The sequence below is a fragment of the Macrotis lagotis genome, chromosome 2 (genome assembly GCF_037893015.1).
Source record: "Macrotis lagotis isolate mMagLag1 chromosome 2, bilby.v1.9.chrom.fasta, whole genome shotgun sequence".
Classification (NCBI taxonomy): domain Eukaryota; kingdom Metazoa; phylum Chordata; class Mammalia; order Peramelemorphia; family Peramelidae; genus Macrotis; species Macrotis lagotis.
This window is the reverse complement of record NC_133659.1, coordinates 336,454,568-336,476,783: the sequence shown is the minus strand read 5'-3', so window position 1 is coordinate 336,476,783 and position 22,216 is coordinate 336,454,568.

Here is a 22,216-nt window from a genome sequence, read left to right as displayed (position 1 = left end):
TTCCAGCAGTGAGTGTATGAATTTCCTAGCCCTGCCTCTCTGGGAGAAGGCTTCCTGAGAGCTCAGTGATGCAGGACTGGTTGCCATGGGGAATCACAGTGACTGGGTAGCTCTGCTCTGTTGCTTAGGGCTGTTTGTACCTCTGCTCAGGTCAGCCTGGGGCAGAATGTCTGCTCACATTCATTGATGATGACTGGGCTGGGAACGGGATGGAAACTATGACCCTGCCTGTGGACAGCCATTGCCCACTCTCACTCCTTAATGGCAGGTTTTGAAGATAGGTTGAAATAACCCTTCTGGGGGAAGCTAGGTGGCACAGTGGATAGAGCACTAGCCCTGGAGTCAGGAGGACCTGAGTTCAAATCCGACCTCAGAGGCTTAATAATTACCTAGCTGTGTGGCCTTGGGCAAGCCACTTAACCCCATTGCCTTGCAAACAAACAAACAAATCACCCTTCTGTATAGGCTTCTTCCTAAGACAAAGTGCCCAGCTACACTTGGAGGATCTCTCCCCGCACCTGGAATCCTTGTAAACAGCCACATACCCTGCTGTGTTTACTCCACAGTATGTAGTTTGCCATCTGACACAACAGAGAACAAATCCTCTTCTATAAGCCATCCTTGGGGCGGCTAGGTGGTGCAGTGAATAGAGCACCGGCCTTGGAGTCAGGAGGACCTGAGTTCAAATCTGGCCTCAGACATTTAATAACTACCTAGCTGTGTGGCCTTGGGCAAGCCACTTAACCCCATTGCCTTGCAAAAAAAAAAAAGTAAAAAAAGTATAAGCCATCCTTAAAGCTATCTGAAGAGAGCTGCCACATCTCCCTTTGGTCTTCTCCAAACTAAACCTTCTCAGCTGTCTCAACCCTCCCAGTGATTTATGTCCCTTAGACACTCACTCATTCCCAGTGACTTGCAGGCCTTGGGGTCTTACTCCCTGGCTTTGGAGCAGTTCATCACTCTGTGGCCTCTCTGTCTGGGCAATGTGACTCGCTTGTGTCCTTTCCTCTCTGTTTTGAGTCTGTGTCAGTGGCTGCTGCTTCTGTCCTCTGCAGCTCACCTTCCTTCAACTTGATGCAATTGGTCGTTTTTTGTTGCTAACTTCCCTTTGCTAAACTTTTCAGTTCTCCTGTTCTCAGTCTCCACCAGATGGTGCTTGTTACCTTCCCAGGGGGCCAGTTCTCTAAATGCATGAAAATGGGGAACTTACTCACTTCCTAAAAACCATACCCCATGGTTCTTAATCTTCCTTTTATAATTGATTCAGGGGCCTCAAGACTTACTTGAAAGGTCTCCTGCAGAATAAAGGAACATTCTGTCCTTAAAAACTGCAAAGGAGGCCATGTTTCCACCCCCATGCCAGTGTAAAATGATTACCATTCTAACAGCTAGGGGATATATTTTCTGTTCACATTTGTTCTTCTTTCTAGGCCAGGGATTCAGAGGGAAACACCTTTTCTTTCTACTTCCCTCTTCCCTCTCCATCTTTTCTATGGTAATTAGACCAGGTTATCAAATTACCCAGGAATGCTTAAAAATATCTTTCAAAGGGGCAGGAGATGGTGATGGTTCTTTCTTGTGAAAGGATTCAAGAATCTGAGAGAGATAGGGGTTGGCAGTCCTTGTTCCTTATGGAAGAGACATTTTGACAATGAAGGCTGTCTAGAAACAACAAAAGCTGCTTTGAAAAGTAATGAATTATCCAGCACTAGACAGCTTCCATTGAAAGCTCAATAACACTTGAAAGGGACATTGTAGGATGGACCACCCTTGTCTGCTTCTCCACTGTCTTCTCCAACATCCAGAGAACCTTTGGAAAGGAGATAATGTGACTGCTCCTTTTCTCTCTGGCCCCCTATTCCCCCAATCTGTGACTTGCCTTAATTTGGAGACTCCATTGGAAAGCTGTGTATCTCCAAGAATCAGAAATGATTTTGCCCAAAGGCCACACAGGAAGAAAGAGCACAATAGTATGGCAGAAAGAGCTGAAATGCTAAATTCTGATTTCTGGGTGTTTGACCCCAGCTCTTCTATATCTGAGACTCAATTTTCCCATTTGAATAGATCAATAAACACAAATAAAAAAGAATGTCAAAATAATAAATTTATAAAAATATGGCTAATATGAACATATGTTTATATGATTTTTGCATGTATAATTTATATCATATTGTTTATTTTCTCACTAGGTCAGAACCCAAATTTTTTTTAAAAAGGTTGTCAAAATAAACAAATAATGACTTGATTTTTTTAGATTTTTGCAAGGCAACGGGGTTAAGTGGCTTGCCCAAGGCCACACAGCTAGGTCATTATTAAGTGTCTGAGGCCGGATTTGAACTCAGGTCCTCCTGACTCCAGGGCCGGTGTTCTATCCACTGTGCCACCTAGCTTCCCCACGACTTTATTTTAAAAAAGAAAATGACAATATTTATACTCATACTGGTCTTAATGAATTTATGCAGAGTGTCACTGGAAGACATTACGAAAAAGTATCTATTAATTAATAATTATAATTGAAATCCACAATAACAATAATAAAGCCAGCCGACCACGTATTGACAACAGAACAGTGACCGCAATGTTGAATCATATGGATTGGCTTGTAGAAACGGATGCAATTTTGGACCAGATATCACTTCTAGAAATTATGAAGGATTATCCTGATAGAGCCTAGAAAATGATGGAGACTTGAAAGAGCACTTACTCAGCTAGAGTTAATAAATGCCAACTTCCCACTCTATAAATAAAGGTCTCCATCTTAACAGAACTCAACCAATCGATTGCACCAGCCCTGGACCATCAGTCTAGCCCTTGGTCTTATTAACAGTGATCCAGACACAATATGAGTCAGTCTGAAAACAAAAAGTAGTAAACATGTTAAAACCCCAAAGACTCCCCGTTCCCCACCCTGCCACCCTACATATCTAAGCTCCAAGCAATGAAAGTGGCTCACCTGCTGCCTGGGGTGCACCAAAGACACTCTTAGGACGGCTATGGAGTTGAGCTCATATCCCAATATTTTAATCAACTGCAAAAAGCTGATTTCTCTTTTCCCACCATTGGTATTTAATGACTTTGGAACAGTAAACAAAACCCCCAAAGCCACATAGCAACTTGTCCCAGGACCATTTCGATCCGAACTCCACTGCAAAGGGCCAAAAGAATGAGCTGATAACGACAAGAATAATAAAGACTAGCTCTACTCCAGAAGAATCCAGGCACCAGCCTTCTTGTCAGGCCAGGACAACTCCTTACTTGGTTCTTTAGTTGCTGGCGTTGTTCTTCTTTGTGAGGCAGTTGGTGTTAAGTGACTTGCCCAGGGTCACACATTTAATAAGTATCTGAAGACGGTTTGAACTCAGGTTCTCCTGATTCCAGGATCAACCATGTTTCCAAACTCTTAGGATCTAAGTGATCATCTAGTGCAGCCCTCTCATTTTACAGAAGAGGGAACTGAGGCTTGGAGAGGAAGAGTGACTTGGCTGTCAGGGACCTCAGAGGCCATAGAAAAGGAAGCAGAAGCAAGGAGAGGGAAAATGACTTGGCAAATAACACATAGTTAGCTGGCCAAGTTCTTCAGAAATCTCAATTGCTGTGTCACATATCCTCTGGGAAGAGTGAAATAGAGGCTATTCCTTTTCCTTTAGTCTCTGAGGGGCCTAAGATTCCTGCACCTCAGAGACAGGGACAGACCAGTAATTTAACCTTCTAAAGCTTTAGGCAGCCTTTCCATTATCCAGGTGAGGCTGGAGCCCCTCTTTCCGGAGGGTAAATTCCCTATAGTTTCTGCCAGGGGATTATGACATTGCATAGTTGATGTGTCTCTGAGCATCCTCTTCATTAGTTTCAGGTCACTGAGTTGTGCTGAATCACAGAATCTCAGAGCTAAATGTCTGAGGAGTCATGTAGTCTAACACCACCCTTGCTATTGCCCAGTTCTTTCAACCATGGTTGACTTTTTTTTTTAGGTTTTTTTTTTGCAAGGCAAACGGGGTTAAGTGGCTTGCCCAAGACCACACAGCTAGGTCATTATTAAGTGTCTGAGACTGGATTTGAACCCAGGTACTCCTGACTCCAGGGCCAGTGCTCTATCCACTTTGCCACCTAGCTGCCCCAATGGTTGACTCTTCATGACTTTATTACAGATGAGGAAACTGAGGTAAACAGGGTGAAATGACTTGCCCAGGGCCAACATGACTAGTAAGTGTCTGTGATTAGATCTGAACTCAGAAAGGGCATTTTATTCACTGTGACACCTAGCTGCCCTGATTTCAACCTTGCTTTCCCCTTGTAGAATAAAAACAAAATCCTCCCAAAGCTTCTTAAACTCTGCCTTCTCCAGAGAGCCTAGAGAATGTAAACTACTTGAGGGCAGGGACTTTCTTTCTTTCTTTCTTTCTTTCTTTCTTTCTTTCTTTCTTTCTTTCTTTCTTTCTTTCTTTCTTTCTTTTTTTCTTTCTTTCTCTCTCTCTGTCTCTCTCTCTCTCCCTTCCCTTCCTTCCTTCCTTCCTTCCTTCCTTCCTTCCTTCCTTCCTTCCTTCCAGCAGCAGATAAAATCTGGTAGAGCCAGAATTTCTAGTCTGGTGCCATTGACTTGTACTTTTTACTGTGGGTGCAGAGTTGAGTGGAAAGAAAGAGAAGGAAATTTTTAGACAACTGAGACCTCTTCAGGAAGAACAATGTGGCTTTATGGTCTACTGCTCCTGGATGGTTTGTTCCCTTGTGGCTCTGTTTTCTTCTATGTTGTGTGTCCCTGAGTGAGTCATATGTTCTGGGCTGTTCTGTGAGTTGTCTGAAATCCTGAATATGGAGAAAAATGAAGTTTTGGGCGATGATGACCCTATGTCCCAGGATCAGAGACAACTGGATCCTAACATTAAAGAATCAGGTGGGGATCTGTATAGGGAATTGGGAAACTCACATTCTTGGTTCTGTCATTTTCTAGATGGGTGACCTTGATTGACTCACTTTGCCTTTGTGCCTCAGTTCATTTTTATAAAACAAAAATTTGGACTTTTCAGGGTTATGGTGAGGACAGTTCTTTGAAAAACTTGAAAGCATCAAAGAAATGGGAATTCTTTACTTTCTGGCCCTTTATGACTCCATTTATTTATGGAGGACCCTCTATTTCTGCTCAGAATGGAGTGAGAGCTCACAAAGAAAATTCAGTCCCTCAAAACAATTGTGGTATACAATTGAGACTAATAAGTAAATAAACTAAGTGCTGTGGGTTTTCTGAGGAAGCAAGAGTTATTTTCAGTCTAGGGGATCAAGGGAGGTTTCTTGAAAGAGGTGGTATTTGCTTGGGTCTTTGAGAATGGAGAGGATTAAATCAGGTGGAAAAGGTCAAGCAGGGGGAAAGGAGGTAATTTTCTAAGCATGGCTAAACTTTCATTATTTTCTATCTAGAGATAGCTTGGTACAATGGCAAGAGAACAACCATGCTATGAAGGAGAAGTCTATACTGTCAGCCCAGAGGTTCTGGCTCTTTCCATATTTAACTACTACTCTCAGGCTGCCTTGGGATTGGAGAAATATTGGTGCACTCCTCTGAGTTGTCATCAGAACCTGTTACCTACCTGTCCCTGTGGCTCAACTGCCCTGCCTTTCCTGCCTGCTAATACTTATCAATAATGATACTGCTATGAATAGTTGCCTCCTTATTTGTCAAAATGAAAGAAGTTAAACCAGGAATCAGAGTATTGAACAGGGTGGATTTGGTATGGGAATGGTGTATGATGTGCATCTGCAGGGATAATCAGTCAAAATCACTCCCCTCACACTCTGGGAGGGGGCTTAATAAGCTTTTTTGTGGGGTAGTGCAGGGTCAGAGATCTGGATTTCATTCTCCTTTTGATGCTCACTTCCTCAACACCCCCTAAGCTAGTCCCTCCCAACTTTAAACCTGAGCTTATTCCTGGGAACAGGACAATATATAGTGTCTTAGATGACGTCTAACAACTCTTCTGGCCTTAAGTGCTGGGATCTTGTGAAATGAGGATGTGCTGTTCAGAACTGCTAAATGGGATGCTGAGAAGGAAAGGAAGGGGGTAGTTTCCCCTACTTGAGAGGAGACATGCTGCTTTCAGCTCAATTAAATCCTGAACCTTCTTCCTTCTCAGCTCAAGTCCCTCCCCTCCCTGGAAGGAAGAGAAATATGAATTTCAGTCATATAACATCTTAAAAAACAATACAGCTGAGTATGTTTGGGTAGTCACAGAACCAAGGCAGAGTTGCAGTGAGATACGTCTTGATGGCTCCCAATTACTGTCATCTGTCCAAAACTCCTGTCTTCAATTGCTCACAATTGTCTCTCCCAGAGGCAGTTCATCAGTATGTCAAATGGTTTTGGCATCTAAGGTGGAAAGGGACCAGTTTTCTCCCCATTCTCTTGGGGGTTGGGTTGGGGAGAAATCAGCCTTCAGCCCAGAAGTCAAGCTAGTGGCCCATATCTTATGCTGAAAGATCAGTTTGAAGAGACCTAGCTGGTCTTGGGAGATTTGTAGTCCTGGCTGTCCTTCCCAGACAGCTTAGAGTCTGGGATAGAAGCTCAGAGCCTAACTCTAGAATGCTCCCTCATCCAACTCCCCCAGGTGAGGATGCAGGCTTGAAGAGGAAACTGTCTTGCTCTGTGAGATGCTTGCCACTTGGGAAAGACAAATGTGAAACGCTGGGTTTTGAGAAACTGAACTTGTTGAAGTGCAGAAGGGAAGACTGATCTTTAACATCATGAATTTGAGAAAAAGGCAAATTTCTGGGCTCATTTCTAGAGCTGGGTAGAAAGCTGAATTTCATAACCATGGGAGCTGTCCGAAGCATGGGCTGCTCCAATGGCTAGTGAGTGCCTGCCTCATCACTGGAGACATGTATTGTGATGGGATCACAGAACTTGAGCTGGAAGGACTACAGAAATCTTTTAGTGTAGACTCTTCATTTAACAAATGAGGAAATTGAACCCAGAGAAGGTAAATGACTTTCCTTGAGTCATACAGGAAGAGAGAGAGAATTCAAACTCAGACCTTTGGACTCTAAATCCAGTGTCTCTTCCTCCACACTGTATGGTCAGGCAGATGCTGCCGAACCATTTTTCAGGTCCAACATAGAAGAGATTCTTTCATTAGTTGAAAGCTGGATAGATACTTTTGGATCTTTCTTTTGATTCCAAGAGTCTACGATTCTTTGTAACCATACCCAATACAAGGTTGGCACCTTGGCATCACAGTATCCTAGAATCTTATAATTATAGACTTTCAGAGTTGGTAGGAACTCTAGTGTCTTTTTGATTATATTCCTTTTCTAAATAGTGAATCCCTTCCATAACATTCCCATCGAGTGGTCATTTAGCACTTTCCTGCAATGGGAAATAGTAAGACTAAGATTTTTGTTTTAGATCACCTGAATCCTCTCTATTCTTTGGTATCAATTCAATGAACATAAAAGACCATCATTGCTACCATGTCTGGGATTGGAAATCTTTGCTGGGATAAAAATATGTTGATGACAAAGGTCCGATGCTAAAACCACCATTCTTACATCCCTGGAATATTTAATTGAATTACGTCTTTGTGTTTTCCTGGGGCATGCCATCACAAAGAAAGCAAATTTCTTCCCAGAATGGAGTTAAGTTCATTTGGTGGATTGAAGTCCCTGACACATCATCCAAAAGGTTTAGACTTCATGCTAATGGGAGAACTCTTTGACCCAGGTAAAGGTCGCTTTTCCATGTGCTCTTCTTTCGAGAAAAACTCCAAACACATTTTCAGGATATTTTCATGGAGTTTGAGCCCTGATGAGCATCCAATCCTCTTTACTTTTGCTTGATGGCAAAACAAGTTAAAATCTAGTTTGCTGTCTTCCTCCCCACCCCAGGAATGAGGATGAATTTCATCCAAATTAATATAGGATCAGAATTATCCCATGTCCCCAAAATGTTGAGAAACTCCAGTTCAGAACTGTTGCCCCAACACATCTTTATCCTTACAAAATTTGTGGTTTGATGTTTAAAAGAGGGTCTTGCCTCTCCAGATGCTTACATTTATAGATGACATTGTACTGCTTAACTCAAGCCCAGGAACCACCTAAATGATGTCAGTGATCACTCAGAAGAGTTTGGCACACACCTGGATGAAGAATACCTTTAGTTTGGGCAGTAGAATGCATTTGGAAAGACAACTTGTAGAATTCCATAATTAGAATATATATATATATATATATATATATATATATATATATATATATATATATATATATATATATGTGTGTGTGTGTGTGTGTGTGTGTGTATGCATAGATAGATCATACATGGAAAATGAATCATTAATTGGGTGCAGAATCAAGAAAGAAGAATGTGGGCTGTTACCTCTGGGAGATTGCAAAGTTCTTTGAAAGATACCCAAGCTTCTCAGTAAAAACAGATCTATCTTTATAAGGTCAGCAGTCTTCTATGATTGTAGCATGCCTGCAAGTTGAGGGATGCTACAATCTCTGAAGAACTGCAGACAAGGATTACCCAAAGGGCAATGGAGACATTCTTGATGGACATGATCAGCCAAAGAAGGATGAAACACAGTTGGTATAAATTATGTCATTGAAGAAATGTTAAATGGAAAAAGATGCATTGGTTCCATGGAGACAAAGAAGGATGAGAGATGGATGACCCTTATTCCCCATTGTGTCCAACTTTACATTGTCATGAGAAAGAAAGGAATGTTCCCCCTTCCTCTCCTCAATCAGTTGTGAGAAATTAGTGGGTGAGTGAAGACAAGAGTCCCATAGAATGGGCAGACACATATGGGTCACATACTGTATCAGTGAGGAAGGACTTATTTGGATGAGATTTCAGATCCATTGGGAGAGGTGAATATTAGCCTTTTCATGCCTCCACAAAACTCCCCCTCTGATGTCTCATGATGATGGGAAGATGACTTTGGGGAATTAAATGTTATGCTAGAGGGGTGCAAGGTCTGGAAAGTTCAGTGATATGCGTGATGCTCATGGACATTATCATCCTCTCACTAGAACCTTAGACAACAGCCTCAGGATTCCAGGGGAGATATTCATCTTGCCTGGAACCAGGTCTCTTCATTATTTCCCAGCCATCTCCATGTCACGATGCCTTGCCACCACCTTTGAAAACTCTCTTTTGAGTTTTGAGTTTAGAATGCGATCTCTTTGAAGACTATATTGTATCACCAGCCTTTATTACAGTGTCAGTCAAATAGCAAATACTTATAAATATTCTGTTTTTCCATCTCCTTGTCGACCCGACTAAATGCAGATGTCATTGCCATTGGACCAGCTGGGGTGATTTTGAGCACAGCAACATGCAAGTCATGATTGACGAATTGAAAAAAATTCTAAGAGTTTCTTCATATGGTTTTCCCATTATGTCTACTTTGGGCCAAAAGTCTAAGGTGTTCATTGATCTGATTGCTCGTCTTTCAGACTAAGTCTTATTCTCTGTAAAAAAAGTGAAAGTCGCTTACCTGCCCTGTGGACTTTCAATGGTGAATCAGCAGGATGTCCTGGGTAGCAGGCTGGACCTGGAGCCAGGGTACCTGGATTCAAATTCATGTTCTAGCAGTTACCTGTCATATGACCCTGAACAAATTCCTTTCCCTTTCTTTGACATAGTTTTTCATCTGTAAAACAGGGATGGCGATCCTTACTCCTCTGTTGTCTGCTTTTACGGGACTATTTGATGCTCAGGTCAGCTATGGGTTTGATGGCGGGTTAAAGTAGGTCTAGAACTTGGTTTTTAAAGTCTAAAACTTGTAAGCATTAATATGTTGAACTCAAATTAGTTGGAGGTCTCTAGGGGAGGGCCCCAAGGATCTAAGATTCCTGTGCTATTAAGCAATTTTAATCAGCAACTTGAATGAATGAACAGGTAGCCTATTTAATGGATTGACAGATTACATGAAATTATTGGGGATAACTGCCATTGGACAGAAGCAAGATACAAAGAGATCTCAACAGACTGAAACATTGCTCCAAAGCTAAGAAGAGAAATATTTTACAGAGATAAGTATGAAATCTTATTCTTTGCTTTAATAAAAATCAATTTCACCAATACAGTTATTAGCTTATTCATTTATTAGTTCACATGAAAAGAATCAGTGGGGATACGGGATCTGTAAGTCAAATATGACTCAACAATGGCTACAAAAAACAAAAAGAAAAAAGTATTCTTTGCTCTAAGAGTGGCATAGGTTAAAAGATGAAGACGAGTGGAATCCTGGTGCATTCTCCAGTGCATACTCTGATCAGAGCACACCTGGAGAATTGTGGGAAGTTCTGGGTAACCCATTTAGGAAGGATGATGATGAGTTGGAGAATACCCAGAAGAAGACAATGAGGATGGGAGAGGGTCTTAAAACCATGCCATATGACGATCAACTGAAAGAAATAATAATGGCTCGGGCTGAGGAGCAGGAGACCTGCCTCTAAGCAGATGAAAAGCTGCCAATTGGATGAGCTATTACTTTTTTCTCTATTTGGTAATATGGGAGCAATGAGCAGAAATAGCAAAGAGGGAAATGGAGGCTCAGGGTCTCTATTTGAACTATCTTAAAGTAGAATGAGTTCCTCAAAAAGGCAGAGGATTCTGACTACTTGAACTCTCCAGAGTGAGCTGTGTCAAAGTGGAGGGAACTCCTTTGAGATGCAGATGTTATAGATTCAGTTATTGGATCAACCATTGACTGAAGCCCAGAGGCAATAAGGGATCACGGAGGCTCAAGGGAGAAGAGATTGTAGAGCTCCCCTTGTTCAGTCTGGGAATGAACTCATCTCCATGATATCCATGAGGTGTCCTCTTTTGTCCTTTTTGTATGTCCCTTCCAATTCTCAAATCCTATGACCTATGATCTCATGGTCTCTAAAACCTCACAAAGCACCCAGCCCCCCTTTCCATTTGGGAGGCATTCTGTTTTCTTTAAAAAAAAATAAGCTTTATTGATAAAATATTTCATGATTGTAATAACAGACCAGGGATTTTCCCTCATGCTTCCTCTACTTGTAACAATATAAAACAACAAGGCAAAACCACCCAACCTGGTGACCTTGTTTGACAACATATATGACATGATATGTGGAGCAATTCTAACAAATATTTTTCTCAGATATTAAATTGAAATCTAACTTGCAGTACTTCCTTGTTCTGTTCTCCAGGGCTAATCTCAACAAAGTCTAGTGTTTCAGCAAGTTAAAAAAATATAGATTATCCAGCTAAGTATAAGTGTAAGTATCAGAGGTAGCATTTGAAACCAGGTCTCCTTGAGATCAAGTACAGTGCTCTGTTAACTACTTCAAAATTGAGTTGTTTTTATCATGACAGAAGTAGAAAGTAGCAGAACTAGGATTTGAACCCAGAACCTATGACTTCTCTTCTTACCACTCCTCCCCCTCCTGCTCCTTCTCTTTCTTCTAATCCTCCTCTTCCTCCTCTTCCTCTCCTTTCCTCCTCCTTTTCCTCCTGATTCTCCTCCTCTTCCTGCTTTCTTCCCTCTCCTGATCTTTCTTCTTCTTTGCATGGTGGTCTTCTATGGCATGGTCTGTAATGACTTCACCATCCTGGTTGTCTTTCTCTGGTTGTTTTCTAGTTCATCAAAGGTCTTTCTAAAATGTGCTTCCAAAGACTGAACATAATTTTCTAAATGGTGTCTGCTTAGGGGTCACAGTGGGATGCAGTTTCCTGAGGCGATTGACTAAGATGAGAAATTTGTATGATGGCCCAAGGCTCTAATGATCGTGTCTTGATTTCTTACGATCGTGGCTGGGTGTCCTGCTTTCTCTCCTTGGTTAAAGTCTTTGGAAAAACTATCTGTGCTAGATGCTTTTACTTTCAACCCTTTCATTTGTTTTCCACACCTCTACAAGCTGACTCTGTCTTTCATATGCAAGTGAAAATGCCCTCCCCAGAATTAGTGATCTACTAAATCTGATGACTTTTTCTCGATGCTCCTTTTCAACTCTCTTCAGCCTCTTACCCTTCTGTCCAAGTTCTGCTCCTAGATACTCTTTCCTCTCTAGGCTCTCATGACATTGTTCTCTCTCTTAATTTCTTTCTTTTCTTCTAGGAATTCCTTTGCAAACATCTGTTGGATCCACTACACCCACTAATTGTAGATGTCCTCCTGCAGTCATCCTTTCTCTTGATTTGATTCTCTTGATTTCTCTTGCTGTGATCCCATCAGTTCCGTTTGGTCCAATGATCATCGTTAAGCAGGTTCCCAGACCTACACATCTTCACTTACCCTCACTCCTCATCTCTTGTCTCCACAATTGCCTTTTGGATACTTCAAACGAGTTGTAGACACTTCCTACTCAACATGTTTCAAACAGCATTCTAACTTTCCTTCTAAATCTTTCCATTTTTTCAGCTTCCTCTTAAGGTCATGCCAATCACCCAGCATCTTTAGCTCCTCCCCTGAGCTTAGCCCAGGTATAATGTGCCGACGATATAGAGTAAAAATGAAACTATTCAGACAGGCCAAAGGATGAGGATGTTTTTCTGGCCATAGAAACATGCAAAGACCATCCACTAAGTCCTAGGAGCTCTGGAATCAGAATCAACAGGGGACACTGAGGAAAATCCAAATGGTGGGAGAAATGATATCACTCTCTCCCTGAGCCTCAGTTTCCCTATCTATAAAAAGAGGAGGCTGAACTAGAAGAGCACTTCTTTAGTTTGAGAAGAGGACTGCCATTGGGGGAAAAAGCATTGATGCTTGACTTTAGGCTGGTCCATACTGTTTCTCTGACTGGTTAAGAGCTCTGTCTTCTAATAACCATGATTAAGAAAACAATCCCTTACAAATTGTGGGTTTTCCATCCATTATCTCATTTGCATTTCACAAAGCCCTATGTGGTCTGTAGAGGAAGCATTACAGAACCTCAGTCAGTAATCTTAGAAGTTATGTAGCTCAGCTTAGACCTGAGAAGGAATCACCCTTACAACATCCCTGATGAATGAGCATCTGGCCTCTGCTTGAGGCTCTCCAGTGGCATGGAAGTCATTCTCTCCTGAAGTAGCCCCCATTTAGAAATCATTCACAAGTTTTCTCTTCCATGGAAGTTAAAAGTCTGCTATGACTTTTACCCATTGCTTCCTTTCATGCCCTTGGGGGCCAAGAGAAGAACCGTGGATCCTTCACCTTTGTTGAATTTTGGGGAATTTAGGTTGAGAAATCAGCCTAATGAGATGTCTACCCAGTTTTGTCAGGCTCTGCTTCCTAAGTTTTCTCTTCTACTGAATCCTCTGTTTGGATCTTTTGGCAAAGAGTGCCATAATTTTCTACTTATTTCTTCCCATCCTAAGTCACCCTTTTGATTTCTGCATTTTGCATAATGTGGCACTGGGTTGAATTTAAACCTGCTATTTGCATTTTTTGGAAGGACCAGGCTGAAAAAATGAACTCATTTCCTTTTGTGCTACGTCTAATCACCAGTGAGAGAAATGGTAAACAGGACAGTAGAAAAAACACCAACTGCTCCTAATAGAAACCATTGGCTCATAGAATGTCAGAGCTAAGGAGATCATAGCAATAAAATGCAGAATTTCAGAGCTGGGGGCAACTTTAGAACATAAAACATGGATTGTCAGAACTGGGGAAAAGGATAGAACATAGATCATGGGTCTCATATGGAAGGGACCTTAGAATTTGGAATATGCAATGTCAGAGCTGAAAGAAGCACCTAGAACCTCAGAAATGGAAAGGATTTTTGGACTGGGTATTTTAGAGCAAGGAGAGGCCTCAGAACAGAAAATGTAAGAACTGGGAGAGACCTTAGAACAGGAAATGTGAAAGCTGGTAAGGTATTAGAACAGGCAACATCAGAGTTGGAAGGGGCCAGAGAATAGAGAATGTAGGAACTGAGGGGGGGGCCTGAAAATAGGGAAAGGCAAAGCTGGGAGGGGCCTAAATATGCCCGATTTCTTGGCTGAGTTCCCCCCAAACCCACAGGGATAGTTTAACTTTCCTCCCTAAGATATAATTCACTTATTTTCCCATTGATTTTTGTCAATTCCAATCACGTTCAATAGGTCTCCCATTAGGAGCCCATTTACCAGACGTTCATTCCATTCCCGTGTCCCCATTAGAGCCAAGGGGGTCTCAGCACAGTCACTCTCTCAGTTCCATTAGAGCCATTAAGAACTTTGATCCCACTCTGGCAGATGGATTAGGCTTAGAGCCATCTACTGAGGCTCCTCTGAGGTCAGTGCCCTGCTTCGGGTCACAGAGGGAGGAAGCTGAGCTGAGGGCCATTAACCACGAAACAGTGTTTGATCCAGGCTAAAAACATCAAAAGTGGCCCCAGATGCTCCAGGGGGGGAGTCTGTGGTGGTAGAAAAGACAATTGAACTGGAAATCAGCAGGCCGGGTCTCAGTCACCATCTCTGTCCTTAGCTAGCTGAGCTCCAGGGAAACAATGTGGTGAAAAGTAGTTCACTGGACTTGGAATCACCTAGTTCAGGGTTCAAATCCTGCTTCAGACACAAGCTGGATTGTCCTGGGCAAATAATTTGTATGGCCTCAGTTTCTAAATCTGTGCAATAGGAGAGATGATGGACTAGTTGTTGTCTAAGATTCCTTCTAAATTGAAATCTCTAGTTCTGTAAAATCAGTGCTTCTCTCTGGGTCTCAGTTTCCTTCTCTACAAAAGGAGGAATTGGATTAAAAGGCCCTTGAAACTGCCATTTGGGGTATTCCTGGCCTTTTCACACTTTGGAAGTTTGCCTTCATTGGTCTTTTATTGTCCTAACACATCAACATGATTCTCTTAGACTAGAAGTCTCAGGGAGTCGAAATAACTTGCTGGCGCCACAGAGTCCCAGGTGACGAATTCAGTCATCTTCTGACTTTCTTCCATACATTGAGCTGCCTGTTTATAAACAGGACCCAAGTGGGCTAGCATGGGAGGACAAGGGAGTCAGGCTGATGGGAACAATGATAGAAGTGATGAACTAATGAGGCTGAGACCACTTCTTCCTACCCCACTTAACCTCTGAATGAATGGAAGGAAACCTTTCTGAAACCTTCCTAGTCCAGCAGGGGCTTTCCTGGGAATGGATGAGTGTTGGGAGGATTCTTGGATTGAGATTCAGGAGACTGGATTCAAATCCCAGCTGACCATACCACAAAGCTTAGATCCTCCCAGGAAAATCTGTCAGGGGGAGGATGCAATGAAGGAGACCATTTTTCTTCACAAGGATTGCTTTGGAAACAGTGTAATTGGAGATTAGCTCCTGGGTGTAATTCTAGCACCAACTTTGGTCAAAGCTGCCATGCCTCAGGAGGTTGCTTCACATTAGGGGGGAGTTAGATAGCTTCTTGGTTCAGTCAGAGTTTCCTAGAGAAGTAGGTTTCCCACTGGACACACTAAACAAATGGATGGGCTATGCCATTATTGGAAAGGGATTGAGGCTTACCCTTAAGCCTAACAGTGGGAAATGTTGGGCATCACTATTTCCATAAAAAGACATGGTCTTTGGTTATTTCTGACAGCTAAGGCATGGCAGCTAAGCAGTGAAATCTGTTGTCTTGGCTGGAACTTACATTCTGAGAATCTCAGAAAGGGGAAGGGATCGCTGAGAGCATCTGATTCAAACCCTTTGTGAAGCCTGGACCCTTTCTATGGCATTCTAACATTTGGTCATGTTGGGGGGGGGGGACTCTCCATCTGCAAAGAAGACTCATCATCCCTTTGGACCACTCTACGTTGGGAATATTTTTTTCTTACAATGAATCACAATTTTCCCTACAGCAACTTATAAGTCCTTATAGACAGAAAGAATGCATTAGAGATATTCTGGTCCAATCCCTCCTGTTTTATAAATGGGGTGTGTGTGTGTGTGTGTGTGTGTGTGTGTGTGTGTGTGTGTGATTCATAGGATCATAGGTTTAGAGATGGAAGGTACATAAAAATTCTTCTAATCTCTTCCTTTTACAAATGAGGAAATTGAGGCTCAGGAAAAAAAAGAAGGGATGTCACCAAAATCACAGTTTGCCAAATAGTAGAGCTGGATGATACCTGTCTACTAAAAAAAGCAGTTTTTCCCTTATCTAAGTCTGATGTAAGGGATTCACAGCTTTTTTGAAGGAGAATGCAACTATTTTTAATTCCTTTTTTTTTGGAAAACTGAGATTCAGCAGAGTGAAGGGGCTACCAGGGTACATGGCTTATAAGTGTCAAAGCCCAACCAGTACTTTTGCTATTCTACTGCCTCAGGGGTCTCCCCCTTCCTCACACTGCTTTTAGGTTCATCTCTGGGGCCAAGCAGAACAAGGATGATTCTTCTTCCTCTCAAGAGACTCTTTCCCAGAGCTGCAGAGGAGGGACCAAAGAGCAAAAAATGAGAGAGCCTGATGCAGTGCTAGCCAGTCTTAAAGCCATTTCCTTTGAAAACTAGTTTTCTTTTTTCTTTTTCAAGGTCATTGGGGCTCAGTGACTTGCCCAGGGTCACACAGTACTGTGTCAAGTGTATGAGTCAGATTTGTGCTCAGGTCCTCCTGAATCCAGGACCAGTGCTCTATCCACTGCACCACTTAGCTGCCTCCTTGCAAACTCATTTTAACCATTTATCTGAGGAGGGAAATTCTGAAATGGCCAAGAGAATCACAGGATTTGAGAGTTGGAAGGGAGCTAAGCACCCATCCAGTCTAACCCACATCCCCTAAAAGAATTCTCTCTACCTACTACCCTATAGACAATCCTATAACCTCTGTTCAAAGACCTTCAATGATATCTGAAGGCAACCCAATCAACTCTGGGGTAACTATAATTGTTAGGAGGTATTTTCCCTGACAAAAACCTAATGTTGGCTCTTTTCAAATTCTGGTTCTGCTCTCTGGGGTAGATTTGAAGTCTTTCAGCACCTTGGTCAGTGTCCTCTGACTATTCCCTTGTCCTCCTCAGTTTTCCTCTGCCTCCCCAATTATAGAGATGCAAGCTGCCTTCCATGATCCAGAAATTATTATTCATATAGTCTTCTGATCACAAAGCAAGGCAACTTCATTCTCTCTTTTTATTCTTCCCACCTCCATTCTGGTTTCATAGACTCTTAGGGTAGGGAGCATGAGGACTCATCACTGTTTCACCCATGTTGCACCTGAACCATAGGCGGGGGGGAGTAACTTGTGTAAAGTCACCTAGCCACCCAGTTTCAGGGCTCCAAACTTCTAGTTTAATATCATCCCTCTCTGGGTCTCAGAGGGTTGAATTTTTTGTTTTTGTTTTTTTTTAGGTTTTGGCAAGGCAATGGGGTTAAGTGGCTTGCCCAAGGCCAAACAGCTAGGTCATTATTAAGTGTCTGAGACCGGATTTGAACTCAGGTCCTCCTTGATTCCAGGGCTGGTGCTCTATCTGCTGCACCACCTAGCTGCCACCAACAGAATGTTGAATTTTGACCTCTTTCCTGCTCCTTCCAATTCTAGTTCCTTCCAATGAAGAAGCTACATTTGAGCTACTAGTCTGGAATCACTACAGTGGGACATGCACATGGTTGCTTCATGTCTTCTCTGTTTTGGGGAAATGGGGGAGGTATTTCCAACTGGACACTGGTTATCCATGACTGAGTTCATGTCACTAACACCCCTGTAGGTTATGGTTTTTTGGGGGGAAGCATGGGAGTCACGGAAGCTAGCCTGGGTCCATTAGGCTTGGGCACTTTATTGCATATGATCTCCTCCAGAAAAGGCCTCTTGGGACATTCTAGAGGCCATGAAGGAGGATTTTTGACCCATCTGTCGCCAGCCTAGCTATTACTGGATCGAGAAAGTTCTCTGAGAGAACTGCAATGTTTGGACAGGACTTTGGCCCCAGGAGGCAGGCTAATGATGCTGCAGAGGGGAGGACATTGGATCCTGGGTAACATCATCAACACTGCTCCCTTTGGGATCACCATGGTAACCTGGCTTCTTTCTCCCCACCTCCTATGCTGGGGAAGAAACAACAGGCTATCACAGCCCTGGATGAGGTGTCTGGGTAGTTACAAAGACACTTGATCTTACGTTGGGGCTTAGAAAGATTGGTTAAAATCAAACCAGTCTGTAAGGTGGGAAAAGACACTAACCTGCAAGTCCTTCTCCAGGTCTGTGACATTCATGACTTTGAGCAGAAAGAAGCAGCAACTCTTATCAAAGATCTCTAATTAGAGATTAGATCCTTTAGGGAGATTTCTAGAGCTAGACTCCTCTGCCCTATCAGGTCCTATTTGGAGACTAGGGCTCAGTTCCAGGGGCCATGTTTTAAGGAAAAATCACAAACTAACAAAACTCTCTACACTGGAAGGGATCTAGGGGCATTTTAGTAAAACCTTACTGGGGCAAGAATTTTTCTGCAACATCCTTGACTGGTGCAGAACCCTGCGATGATGAAGATTCCACCACTTCCTGAGAAGATGACTTGCCACTTCTCTCTCATTTTGGGGTAGCATTTCCTATGAGACAGCTCTTCCTGACTTTGAACCAAAATGGGTCCCCAAACTCCTCCACGTGCCCCCTCCATTGCTCCTGATGCTGCCCACTGGGCTAAGCAGTAAAAGGTTAATTCTTCCTTCACATGTCAACTCCTTGAGATTCTCAAAAACACCTACCAGGTCTTCCGGGAGTCTTCCCTCCTCCAGGTTAAGCATTCTGAGTTCTCTTGACAAATGAGCTTGAAGATTTGACTCTCACCATCCTCTTCTGCATACCTCGGCATCCTTCATCTTTATTGCTGTTGTTCAGTTTACTCTGACTTTTTGTGCCCCAGATCGGGGCTTTCTTGGAAAGGATACTGGAGGAGTTTGCCATGTACATTTCTGGCTTATTTTACAGATGAGGAAACTGAGGTAAAGAGAGTTAAGTGCCTGATGCCACATTTGAACTCAGAAAGAGAAGTCTTCCTGATTTTAGGTCCAACACTGTAACCACTATGCCATCTTCATGCCCTCTCCTTCATCTTAAAGACTGAAATCCATAGCTGTGAAATGAGTGGTCCAAGGGTATAGAGAAGGGGGGTAGTAGAACACACATTTATTAAGTATTTGTTATGTGCCAGTCTAAGTTATTTATAAATATGATCTCATTTGATCTTTACAGCAATCTTATGAGGTAGATTCTATTATAATCCCTATTTTACAGTTGAGGAAATTGAGGCAGTAAGAGGTTAGGTGCTTTTCAAGGATCACACACTGAATCTGGATTTGAACTCACCTTCTTGGTTCCAGACCCCATGTTTATCTTGCCTTGAAAGGGCTAGATAAGAGACTTGAATGGTGTCTATCCCTATGCTGAGCCCTTTCCCAGCCATACCAGGGTACCTTCTCTGGCTCATTCCAATTCTGACCTCTGAATAGGGAGCAGAAGTTTGTTGTCACTTCCTTTGGAATGTTTGCTTTGGGGGATGTTGCTGTGTTCTTGGATCTTTTCTTGTCCAGTGATGTATGTTAATGGAAATCTGTCTTTGTTGCTCCCATCCACTGTCAGTATGGGATGATTTTCCCGTTCCTTATAACACCCTACACTTTTCTCCACCCTCATGCTTTTCCTTTTGATCCCTATGCCTTGAATTCATTTTTGCCCTTGTAACAATCCACATCCTCCAGAGTACAGCTCCAAAATCTCCTCCTTTAGGGAGATTTCTAGGTGAAAATGACTTCCATTCTTTGAATTATCAAAGCCCTTTGCACATCTATCTTTTCTATGTATGTACTGTGATGCTGCTCCCCATGAGACAGACTCCCCATCCAGATGTGAGGACCAGATCCCTTTGGTGATCTCTCATTTAGCTAATTAGCTCCCCCATCAAGGTAGAGTCTGGAAGCATCAGTATATTATTTTTCTTTAGAAGCATTAAAATTCACAAGACTCAAAACATGATCCAGGCTTATTTTCAATTTAATGGAGATGCAGAAAGTACATTTGAGGTCATGGAACAGGTGTTTTCAACCTGAGGTGTGTGACTTTGATTTTAAAATATTTTCTTAATTGTATTTCAATATAATTATTTTCCTTTGGAATCTTATGCATTTAAGATATTATTCTGATAATAGGTATGGTGATGCTTGTCCTTCATTCTCAGAGAAGACCATGGCATCATGGAGGTGAGGCCATGACAAGCACATGAATAGGATTTGAGTGGCGGGGGGGTCTGTGCTAAGTCATAGCCTCACTTTCTTCCAGAATCATCTGGATCCAGTGGCCAGATATGGCTCAGGATCACAGGATCTGACCCTGGATACAAGGCAATCAGAATTAAATGACTTTCCCAAAGTCCTGCTAGTAAGAGTCAAGCATTTGAGGCCTGATCTGAACTTCTGTCCTCCTGACTCCAAGTCCAGTGCTCTATCCACTGTACCACCTAGCGGCCCTAAAACCCAATAGGTATGACCAGGTTGTGAAAAAGTCCATGACATAGAAGTTAAGAACTGTTCTAAAGAATATAAAGGCCCTACCTGGGGTCTGGTTACCAATCTCTCCTCTCTCCTCCCCGCAACATAGCAAGAGGTCATCATATTCTCTATGTTCTAATACTACCCTAGGTAAGGTTCCAGAAAGGAAGGAGATCAGATTTTGTTTCACCAAGTAACTCTCTCTCTTAAACTTCCTATAGCTGTCCTAGATTCCCAGAAGGGGGTAATTTTTTTCTTACAGACCCAGCCCAAGGTCCTCCACTTTTTGCAGCTCAGTCCCAATCACGACTGTTTCCAGCCTCTCCAGTTCAGCTCTTTCCAGGATTCCCATGTTTCTGTTACTTTCCACTAGGTGGTGGTCATCACCTTTCACAGGGCACCTGCTGCTTCACTCTTGGTGTTCCATGGCTTATGTCATCATCTTCCCCTTGACTTTCCCCACCTTCCTGCAGTGTCACTATTCTGTTCTACTCCAGTCTTCTCTTTTCTCTTCTTTCTCTAAGAGCCTGACCACTGCCTCTAGAAAGGGGGTATTAATGAACTGTTCTCCCACTAACCTCCTTCTTGCTTCCCACACATTATACTTCACTTCCTATACCTTCGCATTTTTACTGTCTATTCCCTAAGCCTAGAATCTCCCCCTTCCTAATTCCTGCCTCCTCTTTCACCTGCTTTGTCTTACCTAAAGCTCCATTTTCTGCAATAAGCCGTTTGCAGGCATCTTAAATTTAAATGCTTTCCCTCTGAGACTACTTCCATATATTGTTTGAACTTGGCTGTTGGCATGTATCTCCCTCCTCAGACTGAGAGCTCCTGGAGGACAGGGACTGGTTTTTTTGCCCTTTTTGTATTCTCAATACTTAGCAGAGTGCCTTCCAGACACATAGTGCCCAATACGTGCCAATTAACTTGACTTTACCATCTTTTTGGCTTTCCAAACCATAACACTCTTCCCCTCTATGTGGTCAGCTCCCTGGAGGCAGGGACTGTCTCGCTTTTCTATTTGCATCACCACACTTAGCACACATACCAAGTAGATTAAGGTTTTTCATGTATTCCTCCTGCCCTCCCTCTGCCTGCTTGTCTGTCTGTCTGTCTGTCTGTCTGTCTGGTCATCCATTTATCCTTGCATCCATTCCAACAGCTGGATCATATGGAGATCACTATGGAGAGACTTTCATCCCACATAAATGTGGTAATTACTCAAAAGTTCCCTATAGTTTATCTGTCCTTTTGAAACTGTCTCTGGTTCACCCAGGTCTCCTAGCCCCATCTCAGTAGCATATAAAATGTATGCCAGGTATATGCAGGTCTGTTTAAAGCTGTTGAAGTGAATGCCTAATTTCCATTACTATCCTGGTGAATTTTCCTCCTCCTTCTCCAGAGGAAGGGTCTCTGCTCCTCTCTTCAGACTAGCACTTCCCTCTGAATCTTGCGATTTTGATGGGCACTCCCATTCTCTCTGTGTGTCACTCCATTTCCCATCCTGTGGTGGCATGGCTAGACAGAACCAAGCAGATGAACCCAAAGGCTGTTTTGAGAATGATCTCCAAACAGAAGGAACAGGCCATTTCAGTCTACTGCCCTGAAAGAGAAGATGTCTATCCTCATTATACAGTGAGCCTTCTCAATTCCAATTAACTTTAAACTCAAGTTATCATTGTTAATATTGCTAGTGGCCATGTCTAATTTTGTATGATAAAGAAACTTGGACCTTCTGACATAGTCACAAAGTCCTGAGTCTAAGCCCCAGCATTGTCACTAAACTTCTGTTTTGCCTTGGGTAGGTCACTAGACTTCTCCATGGCTCAATTTCTT